Here is a 13,353-nt window from a genome sequence, read left to right on the forward strand (position 1 = left end):
TCAATATTTCAGTGAGAAAGCCTCAAATCCAACAAAGATTCAGTTTGGAGTGGGTTTTGCTCAAGATTACCAATTTTGGTTTGTCAGATCATTTTGCAACAAACATTTGGAAAATTTTAACATGGAAAAAACCTCTAGTTTCCACCCAGTTCTAATGTTAAATGTCTGTAAAACACAGAGGAATCTCCTCAGTGAACCAGTTAAGTACCAGGTCCTCCTAATCCAGTAAGATTAATTATCATGTATAAGTAAATAGGAATTGTTTTTAATTCATTTCCAGATGTAGGAAGATTAGGCCTGCAAATTAGTTTGCTCCAATACTGAATATTGAGACTGCATCAATAATTACTGAATAAAAAGCTGAGCCCTGGGGTTTGGGCTCCCCTGAACGGTTTGGATCAAGAGTTCATTCAGATTATGTTACGGATAACAGCTCCACACAACATTTGGCTCAGGTTCAGTTTCTTTGAGTCTAACGCCGGTATAGACCTTTAGTTCATCTCCTTCGACTCTCTTTCTAGCCCACACAATTATATTTCACTCACATATTTCTAAGCTAAGCCCAGTGACATTAATTAAATGAGAGCATTTCAGAAATCAAGAGACAAAATTGTTGCCTGCTGTAGGCAGAGAGCAGAGGAGAAAAGCAGCACCAGGCCTTTGCCATGGCAAAGAGCTGATAAAGGTGACTACGCCTGGGATTTGTCTCGTGTAACTTTACATGTCTATAAGGTAGATGTCTACACCTGATCTCATCATGCTTGTACTCCACTGCATTCAGTGGAGAGAAAGGGCATTTCTAGTGCACGATTCATCAGCTCTGCCTACTCCAGGATGAGACCTAGTGCCCCATTTCTGTTCACTGAAGGGTGACTGACTCAGACGTGGACAGCTGTGATACAGATATCTGAGAGTCATGTAAGAACATCCTCACCTTTTGTGACCACACCACAAGCTCTAAGAAAAAAAGGGCATCTTTCAGGCCCTTAAGAATCCCTGTTGGTTTAACCAAGCAAAATTTCAGACTATCATTTCCTCCAAATGCAGGAGAGCATACAGGTTGGTATTTCTAGTTTGGGCTTGCATCTACTGCAAAGGAGAGCTGTCTATCATGCAACATTATCTTCAAGGCTAACATGGGGCTCACTGCATTCTCTTTCTTTATGTAAGCAATAATTGATACTGTTGTCCTTTCACTCTCGTGAGAGATGCTTAATTTGAAAAGAGGCCTTGAATTTTGTTAAACATTATCAGTTCCTATTTTATTCTAGATTATTACGTAGATTAGGCAATGCCTGACACTCAACATTAAATATGAATAACACAAAATAAGAATAAATTTAAGACTGCAAGATGTCCTGGCTACTCTAGCTTTTGTTGTAATATTCCTAATACTACATGACTAGAGGTTCTGGTTAGGAGAATTCAGTTTGATCCCTACAAAAATGTGCTAAGGAGGAAAATAAACTATAGAAAATGTGAATTTAGGAATTAAAAGTCCTACAAACCTTTGTCTTCTGCTTATCTAGCCAGGATTAGAAAATGTAGACTAGTGCAGTACAATCTTTTCCAACATTTCATCTCAGCCATCACGTGTTTCGACTCTCTTCTGAAAGAATAGCCTCTAGGAAGAGGCTGAGTGCAAAATTCACAGCACATAAATTAGCCTCTTTCTCCAGCTAGTAGGTTATTGAGAGGAGATTGGAATTGCTTTGTTACTCAAATGTATGACATACTCTTTTGCCACTTTTTTAAACTCTCTTGCCTATTAAATGTTTTGCCTTGAATAGTTGTGATCCCTATTTAAAGGTGAATTGCTTTCCTTAAATCTAATAAATGAGCAACTTGGCTTGTGTGAGCAAACGTAGCAGTTTTCACAAGAATTTGCATCCACACTGGTGATATTGCTGTTTGAAAGCAAGAGTATGAGCAATCACACAAAATTAATGGAAAACTGGAACAAAAGAGGGGCAGGCAGGGTGAAAGTGAATTCTTTAGAAAATCTGAATGTCTGTGGGTTACTTAAGCTTAACTCTCCACCTTTCTGTAGGCACAACACATCCTGTAGCCCACTGGAGAATCTCAACATGTCACACATACAACATGCAAGACATATTAGGAAACTCGATATTAGGTTTCCCACTGATTTCTGAGTGAGTGGATGTGCGGTTGACTGTCTGCCTTTTCCCTTTTCCCAGCACGCCTGGATACCTAGTTTTGCTGTCATCAGTCCAAACACATGCTCTGTTTTCTCCTCTTTCTAAGCAAAATTCTTACTCCCTCTCCCCCCTCTCAATACATTACTCTTTCCTGTCTCTTGTTGCTCCAAAGCAGTAGTGCCTGCCAGGAATCTGAGAGATTCAGTGCATGTATACAGCAGCCTGGGAAAGGGGCAGACAGGACAGAATTGCCCAGCATTGGCCCAAAACCTGAGGTTTTCAAACTCTGTGTTAGTCCCTTGAAAAATCAGGAAATAGGAGGAGCAGCAGAAAGTGGCTTGCTCAGCTAGTGCATGTGTCAGTGCGTGTGTATGTGTGCACGCTTTAACCTGGAATCTATACTGGTGATTAAATGGTCTTTAAATCAAAGCCGATAGATAAATAAGGGAACTATTCCAAAACCAAGGGGGTTAAAAAACACTCTGCATGCACCTGCTGGAGACGCTGTGCTGCTGGCTCTACATTTCAACTCTAACCTGTATTTGATATGGTGTTGTTGCAGCTGTGGGTTGGGGTGGTTTATTTAAGTGGCTCCAAATGCTTGTCAGTGTGGCAACCAGCTGAATACATAAAACAGGCTCTCCAAACCCTTTATGGCCCAGGGTCAGAGTAAATGGAATAATAAAATCCAAATGCTTTTGTCTCATTTTCCATCACCCAAGCCTTCCGCATAAATCTACAGCTTTGCAATGACCTTCGCATTCAGTGTCGGGGATGAGGCCGCAGGTCTGAGATACATTTGGTCTTCATCTTAGGTCTTTAAAAGCTTTTTCCAATTAATTTTAACTGACTTCCATAAGGATCAAGTACAGTTTCCTCCTCCCAGCCCCCTCGCTCCACATCCCACCCCCTTTCTCTCCTGCCCAGCATCTTCTTCAACCAGTCAATTGGGGGAACACTAGAGAATAATACTATTGATCACATTATATGTGGTAGCACCAACAGCAAAGACATTTACAAAATGAGTGATTTAGCAAATAGGAAGTGAGAGATTTCTTTAAGGAGTTTTAATTTGATGTCTTCCTCGCTGCTGGCTGTCTGGTTTTCTTTATTTCTCTAGTGCCACATTATCCCTGCTCAGATGTCATCATGGGGACCCACAGTCTCCTGTACACATGTTTACAAAGGGTAGGTCACTATTAAACTAAAATATGTATGTTTGGGTTTAGTGAGTCAAAATCACCTAGTCTGGAATTAACTGCTGAGGGCTGCTCCTTCCCCCCTCCCCATCTGATCTAAATTACATATAAAGTCACTTCTAGGTGCTTCAGTTACAGTGAAGAGCAACCCAAACCTCTGTCAGAAAGAAGTCCTCAGGACACCTCCAAACATTCTGACCTTAAGAACCCATGGATCTCCCCTCCAAATTCCCAAACTGGATTTTAACAACCAGCTAATAAACTGGTGCCTAAAAAAACACCCATTCCTAGTTTTGCACTTAGTGAAGCTGGGCCAGACTTTGCGAGCTGTAGTGAGCGTTAGGGGACACATTCACAGCGCAGAGTTTCCATGTTTATTGTGGCTCTGTTGACTTCTGTAGAGCTGAACAGATCTACGTGATCAGAAGACTTGGCCCATACTGTGCAGATGCAGTCAATAAAACCAATAGTCAGGTACCTCGCTACTGGGGTCTTGGGCTCAATTAACCTTAGACAAAACAAGGAACAAAAATATCCATAAGACCGCTGCTTTCCCATGGCCTGCCCAAAGGAAGACAACAACTAACTGGGATCTCCAAAGAAAATCCATATTTCTTGACATTTCCTGTCCAAAATTTTAAACATTTTAAAAATCAAGGAAGTTCTGATCATGTTGGCACAGCAGCGAAAATCCTGTCTCCCTAATCAAATCAAGCACTCCTACCTGATGCTTTATGAGATTTATCCATCACTAATGTGAACTTCTCTTTCAGCTCTGACAGGAACACGAATGACATTTTGAGACACAAGACTTAAAATAATAAAATCCTTCAACCTTCACTGCATGTTGATGTACAGTGAGGAGACATGCCTTCTCATAAGACCTGATTGTCTTATTAATGACAATATGAGTCAGTAAGGCCTCTGACCATTGAAATTCACGGAGTTGCACCCCTCGATATGTTGAGAAAGTGAGGTTCTTACTTGGAGTCAGCTTCCCCAGTTTTTTCTTGCTCAGTGAAACTGTCCTTCTAAGCAACAAATAGGCCAGTAGCTAACAGAAGTAGGGTGGCTTGATTTTGTATGGCATCAAAGGCTGTCCTTGGAGTCTCTGGTGTCCAAGAAGCTGGAAATATCAGCTGAAGCTTTACCTGTGAGTAGAGCATTGGCAGTGGTTCTGTGATGTGGATTCTCTGGTAGATAAGTACTGACAACAAGTGATGGTCTTTCCCTCAATGGGTACATTGTTAGAGCCTCTCACCTCTGTCCAGCTGTTCTTACCAAACTTGCAGGAATTTAATAATTTGCTCTCTTAAATCTACCTGAAATTTCCTGACAGATTCAGAATTACCAAGAGTGGACAGGCAGAGGAGCAGGAATGCCCATTCAACCGTGTACGCAGAGGGAGGTCAGGTGAAAGTCACTCCTGTAGGAAACCAAGCTAAGAATGAAAATCGAACTATCAATATATTTCTCCTCCAGAAATGAGAAGAAAGGAAATCATACACCTGACCATGGAAGTGAGGCAAGGAAGGAAAGAACCATTCCTTCTTGGAGGCTATGGGATTAAATGCATACTACTAAAGGTTCACTTCTGTAGCCTGAAAATGGGATCTTTATGTTAATTAATTTGAATGTGTGGCTTAGAGACCCTGATTTTTCCATCCCAACTCATGTTAAGTGAGTCCACAAATGTCCAGCTTTATATTTGCTATGTATGAAAACTATCTATGACCCTATCAAAAAGTCCTGAATAGATTAAAAGGAAAGCAAGCAAGCAAGCAAGCAAGAAAAAAAAAAAAGAAAACTAATCCAGTTAAACAGAGAACTGTAAGCAAAAAAAGGAAGGAAAAAACAAACAAACACAGAGCAGGTGTTTAGCCAGTCAATTAATTTATATGGCTTCTAGCACGGCACAGGGCATTAACACCACTCCAGCACTTGCACACAGGTGGCAGGGTGCATGTCTGGGAGGCGGGCAGGCAGCAAGACATACTGTGAATTTTCTCCCTGAGTAACACGATTACAGAAACCACTGCAAATAACTTTGTGCTGATCCCCAGTGATGCATTCAGCAGTCCCTAATCTTCCAAATGTCTGCCTATGTGATGGTAAGAAAACTATGGCATTCCTTCAGCCCTCACCTATGGAGACACATCTGGGCTTTTCTATTGATTCTTTATTTATGGATTTCTGTTCGAGCACATTGAAAAGAGAGTCAAATGAAGATCACCAATACAACCCTGAGAATGCAAGAAGATACGGAAACACTGGCAGAATGTACAAACAGAAGACACACTACACATACTTCCACCTGGATTTTTTAAAAATGCTTTTCAGACATGCATGTTTGTAAGAGAAGGAAACTGAGGCACAGCGTGAAAAAATTCGACCATGCCAAGTAGCAGGGGCAGCAACTGAGATCTCCTGTCTCAGTTCTCCATGTGAGCTTCAGGAGCCTCCATGCCTTGGTTTCACATGTGAAACTCTAAAAGCTTAATTGAGAGGCTGCGTTTCCCCTGGAGTGGAATCAAATGAAACAAGCTAGACACTCAAGTAGGCTTACTGGTTTAATTTAAAAGCAAGGGGGACTGGTAGCAGGGAGTTCCTGGTCAGGGGTCATTTGTTGTGGAATATACTTCTCACCTTTGTGTTCCTCAGGGCTGGGCTCTGGCAAACTTAATGACAATTGGCATGTCCACCTGCTCTATCAGTTTATTCTTGAATTAGGCAGCTCAGCCTAGAGTGGCTTGAGAGCTTCTTTGGGGCTCGAGATTTATTATTTTTAGGGTTTTTTTGAAAGAAACCTTTGGTTTTTTAGTGTTGCATTAGTAGTAATAGTAGTAGCAGTAGGAGGGGGAAGACCCCACGATGAATAAGGGGAAAAAAATCGATGTAATGCATGATACAGTTTGCCTGGAGGAATGACGTTAATTTGGAGCATTCAGCTTTACCCCAGCGTCTGCTTTGTGATTATACAAAAATAGGAATTTCACAGGATCTTGATCCAAGAGATGAAGCTAACTTCGTTCCTTTTTAAGACTTAGGATTTCAGACCAAACATCTGTTTGAAACTTGAGATGAAATTCACATGATTTAGACACAAAGACATGAGTCAATTAGATGTCCAGCATGCATGGTCAAGATCCTTGGCTCTGATCCTCTGAAAAATTAGCACGTAAGTAATTTTATACACATAAGAAGGCACAGGACATTCAATGGGATTACTTCGGGTTATTAAGCTTTTTCCCAGGGCAGGGTTCTCCGATGGAACCAAACCACAAACCACATCAAGTTCATACAGTTCTCATACAGACATTTTGCACTTCTGAAACCAGAATAATTTTCTCTTCAGGGCTCTACAGTCTTCACTCAGCAGTGGGGGTAATTCTGATGGAGATTTCAGACTCCATCAGAAACCAACAATGAGCTGAGAGGTGCCGAATCTCCCAGCCAGCACCGCTGTTGTTTGCACCCCGCCTAACCTGTTAATAAAATCTACAATAAGGGACACCCAAGGCACGTCACTGTTGGAGCGAACCGTTTCCAAATAGAATGTTTTTTCCCAAAAAGCCCTTAAATATTGTCAATAGCTTTTCCACGGCTTCAAGGGCTTTTCACAGAGCAATTTCTTCCCCTCTCCCCCTTCTGATATCAAAAAAAGAAGTCCCATTTGGCTTCCAGAGGGTGGCCTGATCATCTCCATGAGCTATGGGGATGTTTGGAGAGGAGGACCGCCCTCTTAAATTACAAATTCTTGTCAGACTCAGTGGGTGAGAGACCCACGTGCCCTCATCTGGTCACAGAGCACAGCACACTGGCACATTAGCTTCTGAAGCTGCCTTTTCAGTGCTGACCTTTATATTAATGCTAATAGGGTTTGGAGAAATAAAATGTAAATTTGTCTCTAAATGGATTAGTCTAGGCTGGGGGTGGGAAAGAAGGGTGCAGGAGGGGGTATTGCTTGGAGCATTCGCACTAAAATTAAAACATTTATGTTCCAACACTTAATTTTATTAGTGGCACATCGAAGTTGCCTGAATGCGTAATACATTTCTCAAGTCCACTCCATTCTCACTCAGACTCTAAGTGTGTGTGCATGCACGCATTGCCTTGCCAGAGCTCTACGCTATACTTACCTAATCGACGTCCTTTTCCTCTCACAAAGCTGACATTTTGTCATTAGGGTTGTTTGTTGGTTGTCGCATCCCAGATTCACCAGGGAAGGAAATAAACAGTCTTGCAAGCTTCAGCTCTGCCGCAGGAACCGTGAAACTACAATCTGGGTCCAAAATAAACCTTTTTTTTTTTTGTATCTGCACAACAGTATGGGTGCCCATTTCTTCACATCAGTGGTGTGTTTAGACACATGAATTGGGTAATAAGGTTAACTGGTGCTTACAAGTGCTTTACCTAAGCAGAGACCTTAAGAAAGGTGAGTAAACAGCAGTACTCCCACTTTTTAGATAGGGAAATTGACCCATAATTGACAAAGTGATATTTGGTTGTGATGACTGGAAGGAAAACTGAAGAGGGCAATATTAACCCTAAAAAGTACAGTTAAACATTTGTTAAAACATTAAAGCATCCTTCTTGCTTTGCTTGAACCTCAGGGGTTGACTGTCCTCAAGCAAACATGGGAGAGTTGGGAGTTCATTTAGATGAACTGTGATAACTCCCTCTTCTATGGGACAGGTCTGGGGCCCTCTCACATGGTGCAATTTGTTTGCCTTTTTTTTACAAAATAATTATTCAGTGGAAACCGTACAGTTTCATTAAAACCAAAACATTTTCATAGGAATAGATCACATGTGGCAAAAAACATTGGTGAGAAGAAGTTATGATATCTCATTTCACCAACATCAAAACATTTCTGTTAATTTCAGTTCAATGTTTAGATTAAAATATGAATTTTCATGTTCTGTGTTTATATATTTTTCTTAAATTGGCACCTAACTGTTATTTAATGTTTTAATACAGTACACATTTTTTCAGAGTACCTTTTTTGGCTTGGAAAATATAAAAATTTCAGCTATTCATTCTGACAGAGACCTAGGTTTTCCGAAATGTCAGCATTTCTTTGGAATAGAAACTCTGGGTCTTAGCCAGGTCTAAGTCCTTCTTATTGTAAATGAGGCCATATTCATTAGACATCCAGCCATGGCACACTTATCTTACACGAACATATATCTACAGCATCGTGGCTGGGCCAATGCAGAAATCAGACTTGGCATATGGGGCTGACATAGATTCATTCCTAATGAAACACTTCTATGTAAAAGCGATTAAGCCAGCAGCATGCCAGAGAAATTATTCTAAAATCTATTGTTTTCACTGAAGATCTGATCTCTGGAGTTGTGTTTAAAACCACTCATAGAATTCTATATCCTGACAGACTCCTATAGAGTGACATAAAAGCCTTTCTTTTTGCATGAAGTCCTATAGGATTTTTCCATAAACAGATAACCCCCAAGTTAAATTAATCAAGTGGTTCAGCACAGAAACAGGCAAAAGTCAGGCTGGGGGACTGGGGAGGAGGAATCAGAGCAGCAGTGATTTGGGCTCCTTGTCACTGGTGTTAGTAGCTGTGCATTAGATACAGCTTAAAATATGGTGCAGATGTGCAGCACAGAGGTACTGTATATACACGCACAGAGGTACTGTATATACACACACAGGGTCCCGTAAGGTGAAAAAAGGGGGGAAAAAAGAGCAGATCATTCAGTAGTGGAAAAGTATCTGATTGTCTAATGTAAACTGTGATTAGTGGCTCAGTGCCTGGACAGTGAGTACTTTGCAGGCCCCCAAATACAGTCCCCAAATCAACGTGTGTACTGCCAATCTGTCAGGCAGTCCAGCTGTAACACTTTCTGGCATTGCAATGTCTTCAGCTGGTTTGTGTCAGAGCCGGCCAGTGCGGGGGGAGGTTTTCCAGAAGTTGGCTATTGAGTGTCTGTCTGCCTGGATCAAGGGTGTTGCCAGTTTAACATCCCAGCAAGGGGCCACCACATCTGGCCACAGAGCCATTAGGAAAAGGGAAAGGTGGGGGGTGCCTGGGAGGGGGGCAGATCCGTGGGATTTGGAGCTAGAAGATACCCCTGACAAAAGTAAAGGCCACGGGTCTGAAAACACAGGACTTTTGGAGAAAGTTGAGACCACCTCATGGAGAAAGGTTTTGAAGTGCTCAGAGCACAGCCTAAAATTCACAAGTGGCATTAAACTCCCAAGTCAAATTGGGTCTCAAATCTCTAAGCATGCAGACCTCTCGCTGAGCCTTTTCCTCCCTGATACAAATTGATATTTTATTAGCTCAAAGCCAGATGCTTCTCCTTAAAACAGATTAATCTGCAGTTCAGCATATCACTACAGACCAAGTGAGGTGAGGGGGTAGCAGCAATGCCAAACATGTGCAAAGTGAACAAGACCCCCAGGTACTGCCAGGGGGAAGAAGGGAAGAGGGGAATTTTTTATTTTTTTTTTTTTTTAATAATAAAGCACCAGTCTATTTGATTTGGTAGCTTCAATTTTCTTCAGTGCAGATGGGGGAAGGGACAAAATCCATACAATAACCCTGGCAGTTATGTGCCCCCCCTCCCCAAGCACTATATAGGTGGTTACTGATGCACAAGCTACAGCAATCCTAAAGGATAAAGCTGTTCCCATCCAAGGGGTGAGGCAGCAATGCAACAGGCTGCAGCAGAGAAGAGGAGGGCCTGGAAAAGGATTCTTTAAGAGGATCTTGAATCAAGGGTTAATTGTTTCCAAATGACCACTGTGTGGGCAACTATTATGGGATGGGACCCATTCAGGATTGGTTTAAAGCTGCTGGTTAGGTACCTTAAAAGCAGGCTAAGCAGCAGCAGCTGTTTTACATTTAAAGTGACTGAAGTGAGTAGTGAATTACTGTGGGAGACAAATGAGCCCATGACATGATTGGACCTGGGACGGCTCTCCCAAGTGGCCACTTGTTTCATGAGAACTCCCACCCCCGGGCTCTGCATTTGAGTATCAAAGGCACAAATAGCACCAATTAATTCAGATTAGCCTGAGAGAGACAGCCAGGTTAGCTGCTTGTTTCTGCAAGAACCCCAATTGCTGTCACCTTTCCTGTCTTCGGGGTGCTCCCCTGTACTCCCAAGTTCTTGTCTCATTATTCCAGACTGTTTCTCGAGGAAATCACGGAGATCACCAATGTTAAGTCAGAAGCCGGTAAGGCCAGTGGAGTTGTGTTCGTGTAAACTATTCTCTAGCAATAAGAGCAAGAAATGAAGCCGTGTGCATGGGCCTTCTGCTTTCTGTCCAGGAGTTAAGGGTGAGCGTGGGCCCTGACACAGTTCATTTCAGTATATCCTAATAAGTATGCAATCAGACTCAACTTTTCTTGGGGAGCCCTCTGCCCCACAGCGTAAGGAAAACATAAGATAGAACAGAATTAAGAGTCTACAGATGGGATAAACTGTCTGGACTACGTTTTACCAGTCATGAATTTCAAACCAAAATTCAGTTTCCAACAACTTTGCAAGACATGCAGAACTTCCCTTTAACCCCCTACCTTTTTTCTGCTTTTTTTTTTTTTTTCTGTATTAGCCTCAATTTGTAATACTTAGGTAGGGATTTTGCTGCCTCCCACCAGAACCTTTTCTCTCGCTACTAACATACAGCTGCAATGTGCACAGAGCTGTCTGAGCACCAGCTTTGGGATTCGACATTCAGGTCAGTGACTTCCTGGTGATACCGCGGGCTTGCGTCAGTCTTCCCAGAATCAAAAGGAAGAAACAGTCCTGCGTGCTATTTACCAAACTGCATTAGTCAAAATACTGCATTTTAAAAACCCCTTAAGTTGTTATACATCATCATATAAGTCATCACAAAATAGTGAGTATGAATTCCGAAGAATTATGTTGACATGGAAATTGTCAGCAGCAGTGCTGGGAAATTTACATCTCCTCATATATCCGTACTCGTATCCTCCATAGAAATTAACATATTATAACGCTAATATTTCAAGGTAATGTTTTCTCATGAGGATGCCATATTTTATCAGTTAATATCATCTGCGTAAAAACTATTCAATTACAGTATCAAGCAACGTGTGATTAATACTAATATCACCAGTGTAATGGCAACTTCGTAAGGTGTCATCATAGCTGTTCAGGCAGCTGAAAATGGCAGTAGCAGAAAAAAAATTGTTCTTTTTAATTAAAAAAAGAAAAGTTTGATATCCATGAAAATGAATGGCCAGTGATATCTGGAGTGCAGTCCTACCCTGCCTGGAGGATGTAAGTTGGGCCACAGATCTTAGTGGGACAAGGATTTCACTCCTCAGTCTTCGTGCTGATGTATTCAGCCTTGAGCTCTATCGTCAGATCCCTACAACTTTATTAAATGTAAGCATGGGAGGGAGTTAAGTCTTTTACCCAATCAGCAAGATGGCCACTCCTGAATTTTTAAAAAAAAATATTATTTCAGAGGCGCTTTTGAAAAGCCATTGGATGCTCATTTCTCTTTGCTTTTACCTACACCCAGAAGAGCAGCACTGCAGGTATGATAGACCTTGGGCAGAAAACTGCATTAGTACAAGGGATTACTAAGGTGTGAGGAAACCTGAGCTAGAGCTACAGTCTTTCCTAGGAAAGGAAACACAATAATTTTTTTTAAAGATCAATAACCCGGCTTCGTCCCTCTGGATCCTGCATTCTGTGAAGGACAGGGGTTCTCGAGAGGAAGAATCTGGCAGGAGCCCCCAAAAGGCACAGAAATTAAGAAAATGGCAGGATGTTATCAACTGGTCACAAAGCTAAAGCATCCAGACTTGAAAATGGCTGTAACACACCACTGCAGTTAGGATAGGTCCCCTTCTCCCTTAACCTGCAGATTTGTTGCCAGAGCTGAGTAGTTCTGTAATGAGTAATTTATTCCAAATCGTTTCCCCCTTCATGAATTGTCAGAAGGGGATCATGAATTTTTTTTAAATGTATATGTTGTATGTACAACTGATAATGTCCAAGGGGGTTATAGTAAAGCCGTGGGACTTGTATCTCACGTGAGCCAAGTTTTGAGAGCTTTCTCTCGGCCTTTTGCCCAAGGGTGAATTTCAATCTATTCCGATAGATATGCCATATCATTGTGTGAATCATTTTGGGTCTGTAGCTCATCCACATGCATATTCACAATTTCAAACTCAAGCTGTCTTGACAAGATGCTTAGGTCACATGGGCCATATCTGTTCCCAAATTGGAAATGGGTAATTTGGAATTAGCTTTCCAGCCCCCCCGCTACCGCATCCAAAATCCTCTTCCCATAGAAAAATCTGGGGCGTACTCCTGAAGTTCACTCTTCCAGCTACGCTCCTGTCCACATACCTCTAGGAGAGGATTCATGGGAAGTGCTGCAAACCTGGCCCAAGCAAATCGGTTTGAATGCTAGGATAGTACAAAAAATGGTTTTGGCAGCATTCCCCTAATTTATTTCACCAATTTAGGCAGATTTTACAAAGGCAGCTAAGCACAAAATGAAAAGGGGACTCTAACAATTCTGAATCGTAAACACATTTTGAGCAGATTGTGCAAAGCAATTCAACTAAAATTAGATTATGAAAAGTACACTAAGTAAAACTGTATTATGGAAATGTTATGAAATTAATTAATCTAAGAAGCAGCATTGCCACCAGCATGTGCTGGCCCTGTAAACTCATGAGTGCATTTGTTCCACCCTTAGCTTTCGTTCCGGATGAAGTTAACACGAGTCAGAGATGTGACATTTCTAGGTCTGTGATCCCAGTGAATATTGTGACCTATTACAGTTTTTCATTTGATCCTTCATTTGAGTTTGGTTAGTCATACTTGCATCCACTAAGAATTGCTTTGGTGACCATAGATTGACAGCTAGTTACAATCAGTACAACATTTGTTTAATAGGTTTAGTTACCAATGTGGGTTGTTACTCAGCTAAGCCAATAAATAATGTATTTTCAATTAGTAGACAAATCTTAGAAG

This window comes from Aquila chrysaetos, chromosome 5, assembly GCF_900496995.4.
Source record: "Aquila chrysaetos chrysaetos chromosome 5, bAquChr1.4, whole genome shotgun sequence".
In the NCBI taxonomy this organism is placed as follows: domain Eukaryota; kingdom Metazoa; phylum Chordata; class Aves; order Accipitriformes; family Accipitridae; genus Aquila; species Aquila chrysaetos.